General features: G+C 40.2%; 1 protein-coding gene across 50 annotated transcripts in view; it reads right to left on the bottom strand.

Moving 5' to 3' along the window:
* The window catches only part of PLCB4 (phospholipase C beta 4), a 487,242-nt gene that overhangs the window by 292,428 nt on the left and 170,236 nt on the right, over positions 1-24,578 (bottom strand). For 46 of the 50 annotated variants that reach the window (XM_085003051.1, XM_085003063.1, XM_085003052.1 and 43 more), the window contains one exon: positions 10,764-10,817. The gene's annotated coding sequence lies outside the window, so the exon portion shown is untranslated. Of the gene's footprint in view, positions 1-9,984; positions 10,021-10,763; positions 10,818-24,578 lie in introns of all 50 variants that reach the window. The other 4 variants (XM_085003056.1, XM_085003055.1, XM_085003057.1 and 1 more) reach the window with 1 other exon arrangement.

The raw sequence follows: 24,578 nt of genomic DNA, 5'->3' as shown, positions 1-24,578 counted from the left end.
TTGGTATATTTAGTAAAAATAGCGGCTATCATTAATTGAGCACTTATTATGTGTCAGACACTCTCCAAGAGCATGGGGTTGGGTGGTGGGGGTGGTTTGTTTGCATCAGATGAGAATTGTATTCTCACAGTGATGCAAGAAGTTCCTTCCAAGTCCTGCAGGCCAAGCTATTCTGATCCCAGTCAGCAGTGACTTCTGGTTGGTACCTGGGGCAGGCCTGGTGGCATTCATTGACCCTAGGGGATCTGCTTCTCGGAGTTCTCACAGACAAGGGTTCCCACCTGGCCCCCTGCTCAGAGTGTACAGCACTTCAGATGCTCCATTCTAGTGCTTAAAGGTCCCAGGAGCCCTAATCTACGTGTCTTCCCAAACTTCTCCTGACCTCATCGGGGAGGTCAGAAAAGCCCCTGTTTAACCTGCACAGAAAGATGCCTCTTTCAAGAGGCTCTGCAAGGGCCCAGGAGTTACCTCCTACACACACAGGTGGCCCTGGGTCCTTTGGCCTAATCAATTTCCTGCTACTTCGTTCCATCTGTCTAATCTAAGTAGTTCTTCTCCCTGTTACTTTGATTTTTTCACTCACTGCTTCAGTGTTGAATATACATACACACATATACATAAACACATAAGTAGCTGCTTCCAACTCTATTCTAATGCAGGTCAGGCAGAAAACACATGTGTCTCTTCCTTACACCTTCTTATGGTCAAAGGGTCTAGGAGTAAAGCAGCTTTCTCCCGCCCAACCCCCCACCCGCCAGGAGCAATCTTCCAGCTACTATTAGACAAGGACTTTGAAGCCATCTGGAAATGCTCAAAGAGCAGTTGCTGAGGATTTACCGATAAGAGTGATTTCCAAAAGGAAAATCCCCCACTACTCTCGATGAATGGACCAGAGGTCAGACATGCCAGAAACAAACGTGACTCATCCCAGCAACCCATCCTGGGAAAACCACCTGTCTTCTTCCTGGATTTCTTTCCACATTCTGATTACTTCCTGATTTTGATGCCTATGCCACAGCTTTCCTTTATATAAAAGAAGGTTTTTAAAAAATTGTTTATATAATTGAAGACAATGACTAACACAACTGAACACATGCATAGACCAGAGAAAAATACTTGTCATCACAGCCAAAGAGAAGGTCATATGTTTGCTCTTTTCCAAAAAGCTTCCTTAGAATTCATTTTGTTGTTGTTGTTATACACATAAACTCAACATATAATATTTTATTTGAAATTTTTATTTACTAAAAAATAATGTATTAAATAATAGATTATACACTACAATTTTCAGTTGCTGTTTTTTTTTTTTTAAATGACCAAGATATCCTTATAATGATGTTTACAATACTCACTTCTCCTTAGGGTATTCAAAGGTAAAACTTCACCTTCACAGTTCTGCTCAGTGTTCACAAAGCCAAGGTCAAGACGCTGACAGGCTGAGTTCCTTTTCAGAGTCTCTAGTGGAGAATTCACTTCTAAGTGCATTCAGTTTGCTGGCAGGATTTGGTTTTCTGTGCTTAGAGGACTGAGATCCCAATCTCCTTGCATGCTGTTGTCTGGAACTGTTCTAGGCTCCTAGAGGCTGCCCTGAGGAGCTCATCTTTCTCCATCTTTGAAGCCAGCAATGACAGACACATGGAGTCTCTCCTCAGTTCTCTGACCTCTCACTCCCTTGGTATTCTAATGAGCACCATCAACCCAACAGACTGCACACTGGCTTTGCTTTGAATACCGCCAATGTGATTCTCAACCTGGCTGCAAAGGGTGCAACTTTAAGCAAGCAAAGTGTCTGGAGTCTAGTGCTCTTACAGTAACCCCCACACAACTACATGACTATTCATTGGTTGCTTCTTTCTCCTGAGATGCAGTATCATTCAAGAATCACTATAGGACAAAACAATAATAAAAGCAAAAGGAGCAGGAGCCCTGAATAGCTAAAATCATACTGGAAAAGAAGAACAAAGTTAAAAGACTCATGCTTCATGACTTCAAAACGTACTACAAAGACATGGGACTAAGGATAGGCACATAGAACAAAGAAGTAGAACTGAGAATAGAGAAATGACAAGGATGCCAAGATCATTCAATGAGGAAAGAACAATTTCTCCCATAAATGGTGCTAGGACAACTGGATATCCACCTTCAAAAGAATGAAGCCAAACCCATAGCCTCACACCATATTAAAAAATTAACTCAAAAGGGATTAATACTTAAACAGATGAGCTTAAGTCCACAAAACTTTTAGAAGAAAAGAGAGGGGTAAATCTTCATAACTTTGGATTTCGCAATGGATTCTTATCTGGGAAAATGAAAGCAAGAGCAAAGATAATTAAAAATAGGTAAATTCAACTTCATTAAAATTAAAACTGTGTGTACTTTAAAAGATATTATTAAGAAAATGAAAAGACAATCTATAAAATGAAAGTATCTGCAAGTCATATCCAATAATGATCATGCATCCTTTTACATTAAAAAATCTTTCATGATATAATAACAAAAAGTCAATCAACCCACTTAAAAAATGAATTGAAGAGTTCCTGTTGTGGCTCGGCAGTAAGGAACTTGCCTAGTATCCATGAGGACTTGTGTTCAATCCCTGGCCTAGCTCAGTGGGTTAAGCCAATGAGCCCACATGTTGTCGTGAGCTGTGGTATAGATTGCAGATGCCATGTTGCTGTGGCTATGGCATAGGCCTGCAGCTGCAGCTCTGATTTGACCCCTAGCCCAGGAGCTTCCATATGCCGTACATGTGGCCCTAAGAAGCAAAAAAAAAAAAGGATTGATATTTCCACAAAGAAACAAACAGCCAACAACCACATGAAAAGAGGCACATCATTAGTCATCAGGGAATGCAAATCAAAACCACATCTTGTACCATCTCACATTCAGTAGATGGCTTTATGAAAATGAAAATAAGTACCGGAAAGGACATGGAGAAACTCGAACTGGACTACATTGCTGGTGGAAATAGAAAATGGTACAGCTACTAAAGAGAACCATTTTGCAATTCCTCAAAAAGTTAAACATAGAATCATTGTTCCATTCCTAGGTATATAACCCAGACAACTGAAAAGGACCCAAATACTTGTATACACATGTTCATACCAGTACTATACAATAGCCAAAAGATGGAAAAACAGCCCAAACATTTGGATGAACAGATAAACTGTGGTACAGACACACAAAAACATTATTATTCAGCTATAAAAGGGGATTAAATACTGATACACGCTATAACATAGGGACTCAAAAACCAGAAGCAAATGTCAGGTATTACATGGCTCAACTTACATGAAATATCCAAAACAGGCAAATCCATAGAGATGGAAAGCAGATTGGTGGGGAAAGGAAAAGTGGGGAGCAATTCATTAAGCTGTTGCTCCCCACTCTTAATGAGTTGTTCCCCACACTCTTTTTTGGGAGGAGTGATGAAAATACTTTAGAACTACATAGAGGTATTGGTTGCACAAGTTTGTGAATGTGCTAAAAAAGGACATTGGATTGTTCACTTTAAAATGGTGCATTTTTGCTATGTGAATTTATTAAACTTATCCAGTGAAGGAATGAGGGAGAGGAAAGAGAAACCTATCACACACTTAGTTTCAAGACCTTAGTTGGGGTAAATCTGAAAGGCTGGCAAAGGATGGAGATCTTCCTGTGAAAACCAGGAGGAATAGGATTTGGAAGAATGCTAACCTTAGCAACAGCTAGTAAAGTTATCTTATATAAGTCATGGTGTTAGCCCCATACCCTTCTTCCCTCCTTCTAATCACTTTGGGGAAAGAAGCCCAGATGTCCATGGAGACCAAGAAACAGAGCAACAGAGAGTCACCCTAGAAACAGAAAGAATGTGAGAAAAACTCTACAGTTGGCCAAGGCTGAAAATTCTTTCCTATGAAGAGGAGGGACATCCATGTGTGGTACAGGGGTGTCTTTCTGGGAAGAGGAGTAAAGAGTTAGAAAATTCTCCTTTCCCTCTGTTTTTGCTCTTTTCTCTCTCCTCTCTCAATTTTTTCACAAATCAAGAAAAGGAGAAGAATATATGAGGCTGGAGCTTGCCCACCCCTAGGGAATGCCTCTAATAGTAGAGATGAAGTGAAGGAAATGAAAAGTGGATGGAAAGCCAGTGCTGGCCATTCACTGCCTAAGCAGAAGACTTAAGATTTTTTTTTTTTTTTTTTTTGTCTTTTTTTGGCATTTCTTGAGCCGCTCCCGCGGCATATGGAGGTTCCCAGGCTAGGGGTCTAATCGGAGCTGTAGCCACCAGCCTATGCCAGAGCCACAGCAACGCAGGATCTGAGCCACGTCTGCAACTTACACCACAGCTCACGGCAACGCCAGATCGTTAACCCACTGAGCAAGGCCAGGGATCGAACCCGCAACCTCATGGTTCCTAGTTGGATTCGTTAACCACTGCGCCACGACGGGAACTCCACTTTAGATTTTTTAAAGGGCTTCCCAGTCCAGCTTACCAGTTAAGGGAAAGAGAGGGAGCCATTTGTGCAGAAGGGTGCCCAGGAATAAAAACTGTGTTCATGCTAAAGCACTCCTGGAGCATGACAATGGGGGCAAGACAGCACTGGCATCAGAGGTGGCCCCTGGGACAGAAGGTATTTCCAACATCCTCTTCATACAATGTGACTCCAACAATCTGCCATTGAGAGGTAGGTGTTTATGTCTCCTCCCCTTGAAACTGTATAGGCTTGTGCCTCACCCGTAACAAAATACTAATACGGACAAAGAAACATAGAAAACAAGCTTAGGGTTACCAAAGGGGAAAGGAGGGGTGAAGGGAGGGGATAAAGTAGGAGTTTGAAATTAACATATACACACTATTAACTGGGTCACTTTGCTGTACAGCAGAAATTGACAGAACACTGTAAACCCAACTATAACAAAAATTTTTTTAAAAAACAACATATACACATTACTATATATAAAACAGATAACCAACAAAGGACCTGCTGTACAGCACAGGGAACTATACTCAATATTTCATTATAATCTATAAGGGAAAAGAATAGGGAAAATACACATACATACAAACACATATTATATATAAATATATAAAACTATATAATATATATAAAATTATATATTATATGTAAATATATATAAGACTGAATTGCTGTACTATTCACCTGAAACTAACATGATATTGTAAATCAACTATTCTTCAATTTTAAGAAATCAGAAAAAAGAAAAAAACATAAAGAGCATGTTCTAATTTAAAAAATAAAATAAAAATGTGAAGGAAATGATGCAGCATGATTTCCAAGGCCACATCATAAAGTGGAGCGGCCCCTCATGTGTCAGATGGAATAATCACACTGCCCATGTAAGCAGTCCAGCTATGCTGAAGCCACCATGCTGTGAGGAAGCCCACAGTTACCCATGAAGAACGATGCCATGGAGAAATCCGGAGACTATATGGAGAGAGCCCAGCCAGGCCCCCAGGTGCTCCAGCTCCTTGCTCTTTCAGCTTCAGATTCCATCTGAATGCAACTACATGCGAGACCCCAAGTCAGAACTGCACAATGAAGCCCTTCCTGAACCCCAGACCCACAGAAAATGTGAGAGGTTAAAAGGTGGCTGCTGTTGTTTCAAACCACTACCTCTTAGAGTGACTCTTTATACAATAATAAATAACTGAAATGGACCCCAGCATATATAACCTGGGTTACGATGCTACTTCCCTTCATATACTCACAATCCAGGTCTTTGAATCTGGTATTGATCAAGCCACTAACTACCATTCTTACTCTGGAGTTAGTAGTCAAGGCTCATCAGATTACATGCAGGTACCCAAACTTTTCTAAAACCACCTCCCCCAACACTATATACATTATATACATACAGCTCTCTCTCTCTCTATAAAATTTTTTTTTTGGCATGGTCTAAGATGCTCTCTTTTCCTCTCTAAAATCTTTCTACCTTCCATCCTTCATTCAAGACCCAATGTCTTCCAAAAAGTGATCCTATAATTCTGCACTCCTGAAAGCTATCAGTGATACTTAGCTGTCAAAACCAATCATTTAAATCATAATTCATGCCTACAGGGCATTAAGTCCTCAAATGGAAGGAGCAATGGCTCATCAAGAACAGATCAGCTCACTTTCTTGGGACAACAATGCCACCTTGTTTCTTTATTGAATGGGGTGATCAAGCTGGGCAATTCAAAAGTGGTGACAAAAAGTTTTATCTCAAAGGAAGTAAGCCTCTTACCAGAGCTTTTCTATAACACTCTGAAGTTGCACTGTCCAATACAGTGCCACTGGTCAAAGGTGCCTTTCAGCACATGAAATATAAAATATATGCCATATGAAAATTCTATTTTAAAAAAGTAAAATCTCATGTTAATAACTAGGATTGCTGGGCTATATATACTACAAAAATTAATTTCAAGTGGGATCTTGCACTTCCCAGCCTCTAGCTCGGGTTGTTAATCACGATCTATTTTTTTTTTTTTCACTTTTTAAATCAGACTACAGGAAAATTTTAAATTACTCATGCTTACGTGATATTTCTAGTGGACCACACTTTTGTGCTATACTGAATTGAGGGTGCATGAGGAAACACCACCTTTTTCACTAAAAGGTTTAGGAAAATATTTTTAAAGGCAAAAGTGAAATGTTAGGATACAAAATTTAAATGGATGGCTAAAAGGAATGAGAATGAAAATAATATTTAATATGTATACATGGAACTGTTTCTAGCATGAATACATGCCAACCACATGGTCATACGATATCCTTGCATGTTTTTACAGGGCACTGAAATCATTACCCATGATGACATTCATCTAAAGAAAGCTCTCAAATGACACGCTTTATTTTTTTTAACTCTAACATATGTAGAAATTCTACTGATTGAAAATTACCCAAGTGTCTCTCAATGCTGCAATCACTTTAGGACTTAGATATTTGAAGCAGTGCTTATTAACTGCTCAAGGGAAGAAAATGAATTTATACAGCTTCTCAAAGTAGGTAATGTGCACCAGAAAATGGCCTAAGGGATTAAAAATGCTCCCACAGGAGTGGGGAAGTGAGACAGCATGTGCCTGGGTAGAAAGGACACTCCAGTGTCCTGTCCAGATACCATTAGGTACCTTTTAACTGTCCTGTGTACCCACCCCCCAGCTGTTGTGTGCTTTGCTTCTAAAGATGGTACTTGAAGATTTCTTAAGAGGAACACCCTTCAGCTTCTAGAACTGCTTCAACTACAGATGCAGAGTCAAGTGCTCCCCCGTTTACAGCCCCTCCCCCACCAGCCCACAGCCAATGACTGAGGCAGGGATGGGAAAACCCAGTTCCCTTGCTTTGAGCAGAAGGAACAGACTCTTGGGAGCAATTACACTCCAGACTGCCCCAGGGATCAGGCTGAGGCAGACATATTGCCCAAACCATCCCCCTACTTGGCTTCTTCCCTTTCCCTTTCCTTCCCCAACACCCCAGTTCTCCCTGCCTTAATAAAAATGCCTGCACAGAAATCCCATTTCAAGTCCACTTAGGAGAGCCCAAGTCAAGACTTTCATGATGCATGATGCACTTAACTAAGAAAACATGAAACCAGATCCTTATTGTTGTTTTTGTTCCGTGGCTAAGTTCCTATAACACTTAACAATTTAAGATAACTCCTCAAACCACAGTTTAATAAACAAGAAGTATCTTTGTTCCTAAAGAGCACTGCAGTAGTCCTAGAACAGATGTCTTAGACCTAGAAAAAAAGATGCTAATAACTGGCACGGCATACATGTATCTCCAGGTGTGATAAGGGTAGCGTGCATGGCTCCAAAGTAGAAGTAAAAAGAGGTCAACTGAAAGTTTAGTGAGCTTCATACTGACACTGATGTTATAAATTCTGTACATAATCAATATTTAATAAAAACAACTTCAAGTCATTCAGAAAGGGAGACAGCACTGCCAACATTTCATAACTTTTCTCTAAAAAAATAGTCTTTCTTCTAAACTGAAATAAAACAAGGAAATAGGTATCAAGGGTTGTTTTCTTTCTTCTTATGAAAGACATGAAAAGACATCTTTTCTCTTTTTTTGGCATATGGAGACTCCCAGGCTAGACGGCTAATCAGAGCTGTAGCTGCTGGTCTATACCACAGTCACAGCAATGCAGGATCCGAGTCGCGCCTGTGAACTACACCACAGCCCATGGCAATGTGCTGGATCCTTAACCCACTGAGCGAGGCCAGGGATCGAACCTGTGTCCTCATGGATACTAGTCAGGTTCATTAACCACAGAGCCATGATGGGAACTCCAAAAAGACATCTTTTCTTACAGACATTCTTTGGTTTGACTAAGCTAATAAATTCCTCTTCATCAAGAATTATTCTGAAGCTAGAAATTTAAGGATGAGGATAATTCATCCCATTTTGTTTTCTATACAGATTTTCCATTTTAACACTGATAAAAAGCAAAGTTGAATGTGACATAAATAAGAAAACTCTAAAATACACCTTTTGCTACTACAGGAATTAAAATGTATTCTGAATGCCTATTTTGGATATAATAGCTCCCCAAATAAAACCCACGTAGAACTAGAACTAGCCTACTGCCCACTGTTGGCATCATGGCAAAATAAAGGAGGTGTTCAAGATGAAACCAGAAAAGTTCAGATGTCAGTCTGGATAGTTCCAATTTTAAATATTGGAAGACATTATAAAAGAATCATATTTCACTTTAATATTAAAAAACCTCATAATATAAGATATCCAACAACTGAATGTTGCCAGAGTAGAATGTTTTTATTTTTAGGAGATGATGGCAGGAAATACACCAGAATTCTCTCTTTGGGAAGAGGCCAAGCTTAACACAAGATAATAATCAACACCCCAGTGATATGTGGGACACCAGGTCCAATCAGGTCCTATTAGGTGTGGGGATGGAAGAGGAGTCCACATGCTATGCCAGCTGTCCCAGGACCCAGGGCCATTGGAAGTCTTTGAAAAAATCAAATGCATGGCATTTTTACCACTTAATAGAGAGGAAATTATTCTTATAACTTCAAATATATAGCAGAAACAGATTCACAGACATGGAGAACAGACTTGTGGTTGCCAAGGGGGAAGGGGGAGGGAATGGGATGGACTGGGAGTTTGGGGTTGGTAGATGCAAACTATTCCATTTCGAATGGATAAAAAATGAGGTCCTACTGTACAGCACAGGGAACTCTATCCAGTCTCTTGGGACAGACCATGGTGGAAGATAGTACCAGAATAAGAATGTATATATATATATGCGTATGACTGGGTCACTTTGCTGTTCTGTGGAAACTGGCACAACATTGTAAATCAACTGCACTTCAATTTAAAAATTACAAAAAAGTACTCACACACACTGTACATGTGTGTGTGTATATATATATATATACATATATATATATATCAAGTATTAACTCAAGTGTTTTAAATCAAGTGTTAAAACAAGTGTTTATTTTCACTAAATGCCTAATTCTTCAAAGAAACTATTTATAATAAAGCTGATGAAAATGACTTTTTTTAAGGGTAATAGGACTACCGTACAGAGAAAAGTGGATAGTCTAGAAAAACATAAAAAAGAAAGAGTAAAAAGCAGAGGTCATATCGATACTAATTTATTAAAGTGCCAAGTGAATTATTCAGCCCCCAACTCTGGATTGCCTGCTAAGACATGGTTTATGAGTCACCCGCAGAGAACAGTAAAATATACTGCCCTTGACTAAAAATAAGTAGGAACGTTCCATAGTAAATCTACTTTCTTGATATTCTTGTGTCATCATTAAATACGGATCACTTGGAGAAGTGTTGAGTGTGTGATTCTTCCCACCCCTCACCAAAAGGCCAGAAGAAAATCAGCCACTGGCCCTGCCAGGAGATAATGGAATGTCTGTCACGACATGCAACACAGACATGCAACACAGAGAAGAAAATAATATTGATTTTAAATGCCTGGAGTTCACCCATCAAGGTGAACAGTAAAAGTGCTGGTTACCTTTTCCATGTGATCCCTATAAAATGACTTCTTATCCTTTGAAGTAAAAAAAAAAAAAAGATGCAGGATCTAAATTTTTTGCTTATAACAGCAAGCAGAAGACAGCAATTTGACAAAGGGGTCAGTAAAGAACATTCTTTTACATTCACTAGGATTCCGGTTCTTGAAGAACACATTGGCAAGTTATGACTTATAATTAAAAAGAAGTGTTATAAAAGGCAAAAAAGTAAATAAATACACGAAAAGAACTGTGCATATAAAGACATTTTGGATTCCCATTTTTAGCATTTCTTTAAATATTTGTAAAATGGAACTTTGGAGGAACATTGGAAGGGTTTATTGACAGCATCATTATAGGTAGTTCCCATAAAATGGGGAGTGGATTCCAGCTGACACGGATTTTCTTACCTGTGAGAATCTTCTTAAACAGAATGTGTACAGAATTAGACACAAGTCACATACATGTCTCCCCAGAAAGAACTACAGAAAACAGTAACTTAAGTAATATCTGAGGCTTATAAAATGCAGGCAATACTACCAGAGAAAGCAAGTGGAAAATCTAGCAGAAGGTTGAAGGGCCCAAGGTTGGTGGAAAGAATAAACTTGAATCTAGAAAACGCGAGGAGAGAACGCTCTACTCCATTAAGGAAACCATCTGTGAGCCAGTTCTGAGTGCTATTTCAGGTGGGACATCATTTCAGAAGGGAATCATTTAACAGACCAAAAGTTCCAGAACCCCACAAAGAGCAACTCTTACCCACAATGTGCAGAGTACTTACCAGATGGCTGGTGTCCCAACCGCAAGTGGTATCTGCTTATCACAGTGCTGTCCCCTGTAAAGGAAGGACACAGACCAGAGAAAAATCACTGTCGAGGACTTTTACAATTCTCCTGGACAGAAATAGCCCTGTGTACTTTGAAATCAAAACCTTTAATATTTTTTAAAACCCATCAGAAAGCGATATTAATAAATGTGTGACAGTTTATAAACCAATGACAAAAACACACAACCACCAAATCAGAAATATCACTGCTACACCCAGCCCAAGGGTTTATACCCCTCTCTATTAAGCTGCTGACCTACAATTCAGCTTCTTAACCTATCAAAATAATTATGCAGCAACTGAATAACAAGGATATCCAAATGTTCTAGAAGGAGATGTAGTGATCTTTTCCTGATTAACAGTAAAATGTCCTTAGATGAACTATAATTGTAAGAAACCTTTCGGGAGTAACTTACCGTCATGGCTCAGTGGAAACAATCTGACTAGTAACCACAAGGACGCAGGTTCTATCCCTGGCCTCACTCAATGGGCTGCCGTGAGCTGTGGTGTAGGTCACAGACTCAGCTAGGATCTGGTGTTGCTGTGGCTGTGGTATAGGCCAGGGCCTACAGCTCCAACTGGGCCACTAGCCTGGGAACTTCCATATGCTGCAAGGGTGGCCCTAAAAAGACAAAAAAAAAAAAAAAAAAGAAGAAGAAAAGAAAAAGAAACTCTTTTTTTCTCCTACCTAGAGCAGTGCCGGATAGGAAAAATTTACAATAAAATTGCATCTATAGTAGGAAAGATTGACAATGAAAGAGCCATTATTTTCTTTTTTTAAAATACAGGCCCTCCATGGCATTATTTTATTTGTGTTTGCTTGTTTTGACCACCCTGAGGCATATGGAGTTCCCAAATCAGGTATCAGATTCAAGCTGCAGTTGCAGCAACACTGGATCCGTAACCCACTGTGCTGGGCAGGGGATGGAACCTGCATTCTGGTGCTCCATAGACACCACCAATCCTGTTGTGCCATAGCAGTAACTCCAACAGTCATTACTTTTGATGTGTGTTTTTGTATTGTCTTTGTCAGCAAGTTACTGTGTAGATTTTGAACTTGACATTGGATTTAGATTTCAAGATCTTTCCAAGGTTTTGTGTGAGATGGGGGAGAGGCATAGTTTCAGGTAGTGTCAGAAGTATGAATAAATAAGAGAGAACCCATTTGCATCGACAAGAAGGTAGAGACAAAAAAATTGGCAAACACGGCAAAAATTTAGAGACATGGGAAAATAATGTATGTAAAACCTAAATTGGGATTTTGCAAAGGTCACCGTCTATTTATAGAGATGTTTATAGTAAGGTCTCAGGTAGAAAGGTACATTTTTTCTAATGCAAGAATATGTCATTAAAAAAAATGCAAAGAAGGAGTTCCCATCATGGCTCAGCAGAAATGAATCTGACTAGTATCCATGGATGCAGGTTCCATCCCTGATCTCACTCAGTGGGTTAAGGATCCGGCGTTGTCATGAGCTGTGATGTAGGTCACAGATTTGGCTTGGATCTGGCATTGCTGTGGCTGTGGCTGTGGCCTGAAGCTGCAGCTCCAATCTGACCCCTAGCCTGGGAATCTCCATATGCCACAGCGGCAGCCCTAAAAAGACAAAAAAAAAAAAAAAAAAGCAAAGAAGATCTGGCTCTATACGGACAGATATGGGAAAAAAATTCTCAAGTCATAGTACTAATTTTTAAAAATTCAAGTAATGTAATGATATGCATACAATGAGCCCACTATGTGAAAACAAACTTCACTAATCTAGGTGTAAAAACACAGATATGAACATTTTTATATGCATATCTGAAAGAAACTACAGCGTGGCAGCCTCTGAAGAACTGGTCCTGAGGAGAGGTAAAAAGGGCCTTTGCATTTTAACCTAACATTGAATATTTTTGCAACATCTTTACATGAAACGTATTATTTTTACAATTAAAATGAAAAAAAAAAAGAATCCAATTCATTCAAACGCTATAGAAATAAACATTCCGGAGTTCCCGTCGTGGCGCAGTGGTTAACGAATCCGACTAGGAACCATGAGGTTGCGGGTTCGGTCCCTGCCCTTGCTCAGTGGGTTACCGATCCGGCGTTGGTTGCAGACGCAGCTCGGATCCCGAGTTGCTGTGGCTCTGGCGTAGGCCGGTGGCTACAGCTCCGATTCAACCCCTAGCCTGGGAACCTCCATATGCCGCGGGAGCGGCCCAAGAAATAGCAACAACAACAACAACAACAAAAAGACAAAAAAAAAAAAAAAAAAAAAGAAATAAACATTCCACTTTAAATATATAGAATTAGAGAATATAGCATCATGTACATTTACTTTACTGATTTAGTAAATAGTTATTATGCTCCAGCTCTAAGCATGGATTGCATCATCATATATGATGGACATCAAAATTCTAAAATGTACGAGCTATGATTATTCCCACTTCATAGAAGAGAAAACTGAGAAGCTGGGTGAGTATTTGAGAATCACGCAAAGTTGACATTCAAATCCAGGCACCCTGATCAATGTTTAGCCTCTAGGGTACTACCCCTTCCATGGCATTTGCCATATTTCCAATATTATATTTATATTTGTAACTATATGTTAATATGAGACTGTAAATCCCATGAAGACAAGCATTATGTGCGTATGAAAACCACTATGTATGTTCCCAGCATCTAGATATTGCCTAGCACATAGTAGGTGTTTCATACATCTTCATGAACAGAGAAATACTTAAGTGGCTCCCCTAGAGCTGGGAAGTTAAACTACCTGTTTTAGCCTCTTGGGGCTGTGAAAGAAGTGGAGTTCCAAAAGCTCATTGATTAAAAACCTGACATATTATGCTCCTTGTTTTAAGAAACCACTTGTTGCCCAAGTCTTTCTGTAACCAAAGACTTAAATACTGGACACTTATTTTCTCTGTCCTTCCCTAACTGCCTAAGTGCTGATCCAGCATAAAAAGGATGCATTGTTCCATAAACCTTTCTAATTCTGTGCATGCCTTGGATATTGAAACATTTGGGAAACCCAATGTTGAAATATTTAACTACAAAGAGATGAAGCAGTATAAACAGTTTGTCATGAACGATTTAGCTACTAACATATGGTAGACAAACTACTGTAACTGAGTCGGTGCATATGGGAATCAAGTTCTCAATCTACCAACTTCCTCATTCTAGTCATTTTTACTCTAAGTATTGAATGGTATAAATGGGGTCTTTGGGAAAAGAGAGACTGAATGAATGAGTAAGTGAGTGAGCGTGTGTGTGTGTGTGCGTCCCTGTGAACTTCTGGGTTTATGTGTCTCTGCATGTGCATTTGGTTCTTTGAAAGAGGAAAGATATTTTTCTATAACATGGAAGGAAAACCTAATAAATACTTATACAAAAGCCCCAACTCCCAGAACCTATTACTGCTGGTGTAAACAAAAGCTGTTTTTTATTCAACAAGGATGCCAAAATTGTTCAAGAGGGAAAGATAGTCTATTCAACTAATAGTACTGGGACAACTAGAGATCCACAGGCAAAGGAATGAAGGTGGGCCCCTACCTCACACCACACACCAAAAATAGCTCAAAATTGATCACAGATGTAAATATAAGAGCTAAAACTATAAAACTCTTTAGGAGTAAATATAACATAGAACAAATCTCTGTGAACGTGGGTTAGGCAATGGTTTCAAAGATATAATACCAAAAGCACAAACAATGAAAGAAAAAAATAGGTAAATTGGACTCCACCAAATTAAAAACTTTTGTGCTTCAGAGGCTACCAGCTAAAAAGGGAAAAGATAACCCATAAAATGGGAGAAGATTTTTGCAAATCATGTCTCTAATAAGACACTTATATCCAGAACGTTAAGAAGAACCATTATAACTTAATAATAAAAAGACAGATAACCCAATTTAACAATGGGTAATAATCCTAACAGACATTCTCCCCAAAGAATACACAAATACATAGTAAGATGCCCAACCATCACAGAAGAGCAAGTCAAAATCACAATGAGATACTACTTCACACCCGAATAGGATAATTATACTCAGAAGACAGATTAGAAAAAAGTGTTGATGAGAATTTGAAGAAATCAGAACCCTCCCACATTGCCTGAGGGAATATAAAGTGCTACAGTCACTTTGGAAAGCAGTCTGGCATTTCCTCAACTGGTTCAACAAAGAATTACCATATGGCCTAGTAATTCTGTTTCTAGGTATGAACCCAAGAGAAATGAAAACATATGTCCATACAAAGTTTCAATGTACTTTTTTTCATGGCATTATAATAGTCAAAAAGTGTAAATAATTCCATTGTCCATCAACTGATGAATGGATAAAAAATACTGTATATCCATACAACAGAGTGTTATTCAGCAATAAAAAGAATATATCATGAATATATATGACAATATGAAAGAACCTAAGAAAAAAACTATACTAAATGAAAGATGAAAATGTTCTGAGATTAGATTGTGGAAACAGTTGCACAACTCTGTGAATGTACTAAAAATCACTGGATCATACATTGCGAGTGGGTGAATTTTATGCTTTGTAAATTATATTTCATGAAAGCGGTTTTTAAAAAGGTTGCCATTCAGTAAGTTTGCCAGTAAATATTGGTTGGCTTCTTTCAAAAATGATAAAATATTTACTTACACTCTCCAAGGAAAGAGTAAGTGGTGAATGTTTCCATTTTTCAGAGACTGACTGTTGTAATTCTCCATGGGATTTCTTGTGATGGGAAATACATACAATTATATTTTACCTTTGTCAAAGGAAAGTGTATGTGTGGAATTATCTGGAAACCACTACTAATGAGAGATGCCACAGCCCTTGAGATGCTTTATTTCACAGCCCTTGAAAGTTTTATTTCAAAGCCATGGGGAGCTTCAGCCAGGGGTAGTTTTTATTTCTCCGCAAAAGGAAAAAACCTACAAATTTCTGAGGGTGAAATTGCTAGGCCTGTTTTTGTGAATCTATATATACAAAAGGACTAGCATTCAATGCTCTCCCCCAAGATGCTCAACACTGAAATTTTGTTTTCAAGTGAAGAATACCTGGGCAAGACTGAACCAAAACGGAGATCATTTCACCCGATCTGCCACTGAACACGGAACAATGATGGTTTTGCAAACAGAGAGAATGTTAAGAGAATGTCAGTGTGTTTGTGCAGGGGAACTAACCCCCTCTCATTTGTGTGGCTTCAATCAGTAGCTATCTATTTTGGTTCACATGATAGCCTCAAGCTGGCGAGAATGCCAAGACTGCGCAAGCACCTCACAAGCCTCTGCTGGGTCACACGTGCTCACGTAGCATTGGGCAAAGCAAACCATGTGGTCAAGCCCAGAGTTAAAGGATGGAGAGAAAGCCCCACCCCTTGATGGGACCTTGCACCCTTTAAGGGCATGGAACCGGGAAGGAGAAGACTTGGTGGCCATCTTTACCATCAACCACAGTATTGTTTCCAGATGGAGCCCATCCTAACTGATGGTCCATAGAGAAATATTTTAAAGTTTACTACAGCTTCCATGTAAAACATAGCCATTTACAATGGGTCATGGAGAGAAATGTACAGTGTATATACATCAATACAACTTCTAATTATGGAAAATGATATCCTTTCTCTACTGAACTTATGTGTATACCACTATAAACATATGTACTTATGGCTACTTACTATAGTGATGTTATGTTACCAGTTATCTACCAGTCATATTTTCCCTTTTTTTCTTTTGGCTGCATCCATGGCACACAAAGTTCCCAGGCCAGGGATCAAACCCACATCACAACACTCACCCAAGCTGCTGCAGTGACAATGCTGGATCCTTAACCTGCTGCACCACAGGAGACCTCCCAGTTATGTTTTCTTTCTATGTGAATATTATTTAAGTGAAAAAGATGAGTAATAAGTTCAGATGAAAGACAGATGTAGCCAAATCCATAAAAGTGGCTCATGAATAACCCAGAATTAGAACCTCGGGGGGTAGGGCAAAGCTATTAAAACTGTAACATACATACAAATCACCAAGGTATCTGGAAAAAAAAAAAAAAAAAGGCAGATTCTGTTTGAGACAGGATTCTGATGGAGACCAGAACTTCTGGATCTCTAACTAGCTTCCAGGCAGTGCTGCTGCTGCTGGTTTCAGAGCACACCCTGAGCAGCAAGCAAGTAGAAGGACAGAAGCCCGGCAACCAGAGAAAGCCAGGAAAAATCCTTTTACCAGCCATGTGGTCTAGGCACCTGGCTTCACCTCCCTGAAACCATTCCTATCTGTAAGATGCAGGTAATGATAGCACCCATCTCAGAAGTTTGGGTCCGGGTGAAGTGAGATAATAGCGGCAAGGCACCCTGGACAGTCCCAGCCATACTGAACAGAGGGCTCAACGCCTGCTTTGATCTCTTTCATAGTAATGACTTCCAGAAGAGGCCTCCAATGGAGCTGCAGGTTAAAGAAGGTACACAGCTGAGTCCAAAGGACACTGTGTTTGTGAGGCTGCACAGTGTCACAACATTAAAACTTACCTATAATGTTAAAGAATCAGAAAAAGGGTATCTGTGCGTGTGCGTGTACACAAAGATATGTGTGTATATATATGGATATATGCATATTTATGTATATATCTATAATGGATATATGTATATGTTTATAATGGAAAAGAATCAGAAAAAAGATATATATCAGTGTCTATAGATATGTGTATGTATATATACCCACACACACACACGGAAAGATACGTATATATATCTGAATCAAGGATGTGTGTGTGTGTGTGTGTGTATCTGAAAATCTCAATCACTTTGCAATATACCCAAAAATAACACCATATTGTAAACCAACCATGGTTAATTTTAAAAAAAACAATCGGATCTTTGAAACTCATTTCACCAAAGCAATCACATTTGATATTTTCACATATAGTATGAATGTGTTCATGGCTCCTCAGAGTCACTCACTAAGCATATATTGAGCACCCTGTGGCCTGACACTGTCCTCGGCTCTGAGGACACGACAGAGAACCAAATGAATAAAACCGCTATCCATGTGGAGCTCACACCCCAAAGTGCTCGTGTAAACTCGCTCTGCTGGGCTGCGGGGAAGGAGAGGCTGCCACTTCCATACTGGGGGGGTCTGTATATAAACCTCCAGATCTCCAGCTTCTCTTGGGAACCTGGAAGAATTGGCAACACCGACCCAGAGTGCCGCCGGTGTGCCAGCCACAGCTGAGGTGGCTGTCCCTCCTGAGATGGGTCCTCCACGTCCCCAAGGCCCTGCCCATCCAGTCACTTCAGACAGCCCCTCACCCACAGTCTCTGGCTCCCCTCTCCCTCTGGATTAGCGAGCCCCCCAAATGAAAGCGCAGTCAATAGCGCTGATAAGCCTGAAAAGGAAGGGAACCCACCGTACTAGTCCACATATTTCCTCTTGAGCATTGTGCCGTAAATGTCCAGCAAGGCAGGTTTTCGGCCTTCCTCTGGCCCTCCCTAAGACTATGACCGCCACTTTGAGAAGTCGTTCTAAACTCTGCCCAGAAAGTTACAGCTCCTGTATCCATCACTGACTCTGGCTAACCAGCTCTCAAATGTTTAATTGGGGGCCCCTGAGAGGAGTTTTTATGAGTTATTTTGTGAATGTTATTTTTCTTCTCTAAATCATGGCAATGGCTTTGCAATTACCCACCTACATTCTTTGGCCTGGTTTCCCTCTTGTATTGGTTTTCTATGGCTGCATCACAAAACCACCTTCACGGCTTAAAACAAGACACATTTATTAGTTCTTGGTACTGGAGGTCAGACCTGGCTCTCTGTTCAGCCTCTTACAAGGCTAAAATCAAGGTATGTGCTCAGCTTCCTTCTCTTCTGGAGCCTGGGGAATAATCCACTTCCAAGCTTGGGCAGGTTGTTTACCAACTTCACTTCCTCACAGTCACAAGACTGAGGGTCATTTCCTTGCTGACTATCAGCAGGGGGCGACACTTAAGGCCAAGGGGTGAGTGGGGGCAGCAGAACTGCCAAGAGATATGATTCTACAAGATTCTATAATTTGCATAAAGACATCCCACATGCCAGCAGCAGCCTCACCCAAGCAAGCCTATGAAGTTTTCTTAAAAAAGAAAATAATCCAGGCATTCCTTAATCTCCTTATCTTTATTTGGAAGAGGAGAGACAAAATCTGTCATTGATTCATTCTTTTTCTTTTTTACTCCTTCCAAATCCTTTTCTGTTATCCTACATTTTGAAATCAAGAGCCGAAGGAGTTCCCGTCGTGGCGCAGTGGTTAACGAATCCGACTAGGAACCATGAGGTTGCGGGTTCGATCCCTGCCCTTGCTCAGTGGGTTAACGATCCGGCGTTGCCGTGAGCTGTAGTGTAGGTTGCAGACGCGGCTCGGATCCTGCGTTGCTGTGGCTCTGGCGTAGGCCGGAGGCTACAGCTCCAATTCGACCCCTAGCCTGGGAACCTCCATATGCCACGGGAGCGGCCCAAGAAATAGCAACAACAACAACAACAACAACAACAAAGACAAAAGACAAAAAAAAAAAAAAAAAAAAAAAGAGCCTATGAAAAGACGGCAACAACACAAAAGCTAACTCTAGAAGCAAAGAAAAGAAACCACTGGCTCCCTACTATAGAGAAGAAAGTGATGAGAAAGGAAAGTTAGGTGATGAGAAAGGAAAAACCTGTAGATCAATAACCTCCAACCTTTTCCATCAACTCCACTCAGCCAAAGCAGGCACAGCATGGCAGGCGGGACCATCAGCAGCACAGACCCCAAGAAACACAGGCTTAGCAGCTGTAATAACTGTGGTGAAGATGGAGGTGGAGGTAGGGTTGGGGGGGCACATTACATCCTCATATCTATAATAATGGAAAACTATCACATTAATTTATTTATTTTGCTTTTTAGAGCTGTACCCACGGCATATGGAGATTCCCAGGCCAGGGGTCGAATTGGAGGTACAGCTTCTGGCCTCTATCACAGCCACAGCAACACCAGGTCCGAGCTCTCTCTGTGACCTGCACTATAGCTCAAGGCAATGCTGGATCCTTAGCCACTGAGAGAGGCCAGGGATCGAACCCGCAACCTCATGGTTCCTAGTTGGATTCATTACTGCTGTGCCATGACGGGAACTCTGAAAACTATTACATTTAGAATGGATAAGCAATGAGGTCCTACTGTACAGCACAGGGAGCTATATCCAATCTCTTGGGAGAGAATATGATGGAAGATAGTATGAGAAAAAGAATGTGTATATATATGTATATAGATACATACATACACACACACACACACACATTGGGTCACTTTGCTGTACGGGAGAAATTGGCACAACATTGTAAATCAACTATATTTAAAAAAAAAAAAAAAGGCACATTTGCTGTCAATGATTCATTTCCACAACTAGGTTGGATAAGCCCAGGTGTCAGGTGGCATTTACTCAGTGATCGTTCCTTCAAGGCACTGAGCAAGGACCAGTACCCCAGCAGGTCTTGGTGTAAGGAGATAAGTGCCTAGAGCCATCCTTTAGCCAGTCCTCTTTACATTCTTCTTTGGTTCCATCTCAGCTCCTGTGCCCTAAGGAAGCACTACATCTGCATATGTGTCGTAATCCTCCTCAGTGAAGTGCTTCACAGTGATTGGATTAATTATGTTGAGTTCATTTCGGACCAAACCTTTTGTCTTCAGAGCTGATCACTGTTTGTGATGGCACTTCCTTCAAGTGTATTCTCCCCAGCAATCAGCAGAGAGGGGAGGCAGCAGAGGAAGGGAATAATGAATAATGCACGGACGCTTTTCTGCCTCATTCTGAGGATAAATTTCTGTTTCAAACAATTAAAAAGCAACTACAGAGGGAGTTGCCATTGTGGCTCAGTGGGTTAAGAACCCAAGATAGTCTCTGTGAGGACGCAGGTTCAATCCCTGGCCTCGCTCAGTGGGTTATGGATCCAGCATTGCTGCAAGCTGCAGTGTAGGTCTCAGATGTGGCTCAGATCTGGGGTCGTTGTGGCTGTGGTATAGGCCAGCAGCTGTGGCTTGGATTTGACCCCTAACCTGGGAACTTCCACAGGTGAGGCCATTAAAAAAAAATCAATTACAGAAACAGAAAGATATTTTGTCAAAGAAACCTCCCTTTAAGATGATGCTTAGAGTTCCTGTAGTGGCTCAATGGAAACAATCTGACGAGTAACCATGACGATGCGGGTGTGATCCCTGGCCTTGCTCAGTGGGTTAAGGATCCCTCGTTGCAGACGCAGTGGTGAGGGTCACAGACCTGGCTAGGATTTGGCGTTGTTGTGGCTGTGGTGTAGGCTGGCGGCTACAGCTCAGATTGAACCCCTAGCCTGGGAACTTCCATATGCTGCAGGTGCAGCCCTGGAAAAAAAAAAAAAAAAGATGATGCTTTGTGAGGTTTCTTATTTAGGCTCTTAGTTTTTCCCAAGTTTATCTCTCAAAATTTCTCGTGCTACCTACTTTGGCTTAAAACTGCCATGCACCGCAGCCAGAACACTCAAATAGGTTTGAGATCAGATAAAATTCTCAAGGTCCCTGGCTGCCTGTGGTCATCAGTGATCCCTCAGAACATTCAAGCAGGGTCTTAGTTTCAGAAACTTGGCTGTGAGCCAACCTAGGTAATTATTCTCTGCCTACCTTATTTCCCCAGGCAATTTTAATTGAAAATGGTATTATCCTTTACCTCAGTTCTAATCTGCTCTGAAGTGTTCCTGTGTCCTGCTTCTTCCTTCCATCATAAGCTAACTGAGCTGGTTTCTTTCTGAAGCTCAAGTTGAAATTAAAAAAAAAAAAGTTTCTGTGTCTCCCAAGGGGGAAAATATCAGATAAATATGAGCCATTTAATTAGTCTCAAATCAGTGTACTGAATACCACTGGCAGCAGCTGGAAGAAAACCCTCCTTGCTTCCTAACCTTATGAAAGGTTTCTTTTGTAGACAGAAATGCAAAGGTTTTCTTACTGAAAACTGACCAAGAGAAAAAAAAAGAAAAGAAAAGAAAAAGGTGGGAGCAGGCGGGAGGGAGAGGCAATGAAATGATTTTACTCTCCTGAAATGATTTTAAAAGGTCCTGTTCTCTTGTTCATTTCCAAATAACCTGATTTAGAGTTAGTAGAACAAAATGCACCGTTGAACCTGGGATGCCTGAAATTCAATGAAAATACAACAGACATGTTTTTTGATTACTTTCAACAAACATGCACTTAACCTAGTACTGTCCAAGAGAAATATCATGAAAGCCACAACCATGAGTTACATATGTAATTTAAAGTTGCTTAGTAGCACCATTAAAAATATAAAAAGAAACACAATACTAATCAGCAACTAAAGGGAGAGAACCCTTGATAATAAAATTTGGGAAGATCTCCAAGGAATATTGCTGAGCAAAAAAGAAAAAAAACCAAACCCTCATCTCAAATGGTTATATACCTTATATTCCTGTTGTATGACATTCTCGAAATGACAAAATCTGACAGATAACAGATTATTGATTTCCAGAAGCATGCACAAGTGATCCTTGCAATGGAACTCTCCTGTTTTTGACCATGATGCTGATCATATGAATCTACATAGGTGATTAAATTGCACAAAACTAAACACACAGAGATACATACACACAGGACTGCATGTAAATCTGGTAAAGTATGAATAAGTTCAACGGTTTGTATCCATGTCAATTTTGGGGTTTTGATGCTATACCTATGCCATGTAAGACAGTTCCAGTGGGTGAGGTGTTACATTTTACAACTGCATATGGATCTAAAATAATCTGCAAATTAAAAGTTTACAAATATGAATTTAATTTTAATAATACAGTTAACCCAGTATTTTCAGAATTTCCTTAAATAATTGAGGTATTTGTAATTGATATAAAAAAAACTGAGATTGTTTACAATCTTTTTTTTTTGCATTCTAAATCTTCGGAATCCAGTGTGTAGTTTACACTTAAAACACTTTGGATTTCCCATCATGGCTCAGGGGAAATGAACCTGACTATAATCCATGAGGATAGGGGTTCGATCTCTGGCCTTGATCAGTGGGTTAAGGATCCGGCATTGCTGTGATCTGTGGTGTTGGCCGCAGACACAGCTCAGATCTGGCATTGCTATGGCTGAGCACAGGCTGGCAACTACAGCTCCGATTCAACCCCTAGCCTGGGAAACTCCACACATGTCGCAGGTGCGGCCCTAAAAAGACAAAAAAAAGAAGAAGAAAACACTTCAGCTCCTACATGTGGCTCAGACTCCAGGTACTGGCAGCAAAAATGCTTTAAAATAAGCCTCGTATCCATTTCCCAGTCTCCTCCGGTGACGCATTCTAACATGAAACGTCCTTTGGTTTCTGGAAGTCTATTCTAGAAAGGTTTATAATGAAACCCTTAGAGCTTGGATAGTCACTGGAAAATACAATCTGGCTGGGAGAGAAAATTTCATCAGTGGCACTAATCTGAATTTGTTTTGGACCACAGCTCCAAGACAGAAATTAATAACTAATACCTACTAAACAGACTTCTGGTATCGTCTAAGAAATAATAGCTGAGAAGAACTTCAAGAGCTATAATACATAGACTGGGCTCAAGGATTAAGATTTTTAACTATTTTTGAGCCTTGGCAACTTTTTCTGTTGGGTTCTCTCATTCTCTGCTTTCCTATTTTCCTGTGGTGATTAGAAGTAGAATTACTAAAATAAGAAAGCCTTGTGGGTTTGCGCTTCAGAGCCATAAAACTCAGAGACTCGATTTCCCTCTCCAGGCAGTCATGGAGGAGAAAGAAACAAGTGCTAAGTGTGTGATGGAAGCTTTGAAAAATACACCAAATTAGGCCAAATCTCTTGGGACTCTGAAAAGTAAAACAGAAAGCAGACTTGGTTCTCAGACCAGGTCTGACAAAAAGCTCAGGGCTCAATCTCAAAGGACCAATGCAGTCTCCATCCCCCAGAGAAAGTGGATATAAGATGAGAAATGACTATTCCCAAATGGAGCCTTGGGGTATAAAAAGAGCAGGGGTTTGGGAATGAGAGAGACCTATCTTTGAGAATACAAGTCAATTAACCTCTCTTGGCCCTGGTTTCCTTGTTTGTAAAGGAGCAAAATTATCTTCCTTTCTTAGTGTTGTGAAGTTAAATGGAATAGTACACAAAAAGTGCTTATCACATTCCTGAAATTAAGGTGGGTGTTCAATTACCATCTTCTCCTACTCCTCTCTTTTTGGACTCAAATGACAACACCGGCCCACGGAAAAAAATGATGCGTGCAAATTAACCTCAGAATAGGAACATTAGAAGCTCAAGAGCTGTTGCTCTAGAATAATGCCAGAGAGAAAAATATTCCATTTTAATCTGTTATGCTTCACTTCTCATCTGCAGGTAGGAAGCTGGTTTCAGGATCATTCTAGATTTATGGCACTCTGGGGACAGTTGTATAGACACATGTAAAACTAAGGCAGAGGACATAAAATAGTCTAGAAAAATGAAAACAGGGATGTTGTGACCAGAGAATGATGACCTCAAAAACCTTTATGTATTATCCACCTCCTTCACAAACATAAAATGCATCTTCCAGTCAGCAAGCAAGAATGGGGAGGGAAAAAAAAAAAGGAGTATGCCACAGCTTACAAGAACCACTCAATGCCTCAGGTACTCTTGTAATGAATTATATAACTTTGAGACTAGTATTTATGTTTGTCAGAGCATTTTTTTGGTCACAGACAACTTGTCAACCACTTGTTCTGTTAAGAATACTTCACTAGGGAGTTCCGTCATGGCGCAGTGGTTAACGAATCC

This window comes from Sus scrofa, chromosome 17 (genome assembly GCF_054392235.1).
Source record: "Sus scrofa isolate SSC_HxYL_T2T_F1_AM1 chromosome 17, Sscrofa_HxYL_maternal_Yorkshire_Landrace_v2.0, whole genome shotgun sequence".
NCBI lineage: Eukaryota > Metazoa > Chordata > Mammalia > Artiodactyla > Suidae > Sus > Sus scrofa.
This window is presented reverse-complemented; position numbering and strand designations above follow the sequence as displayed.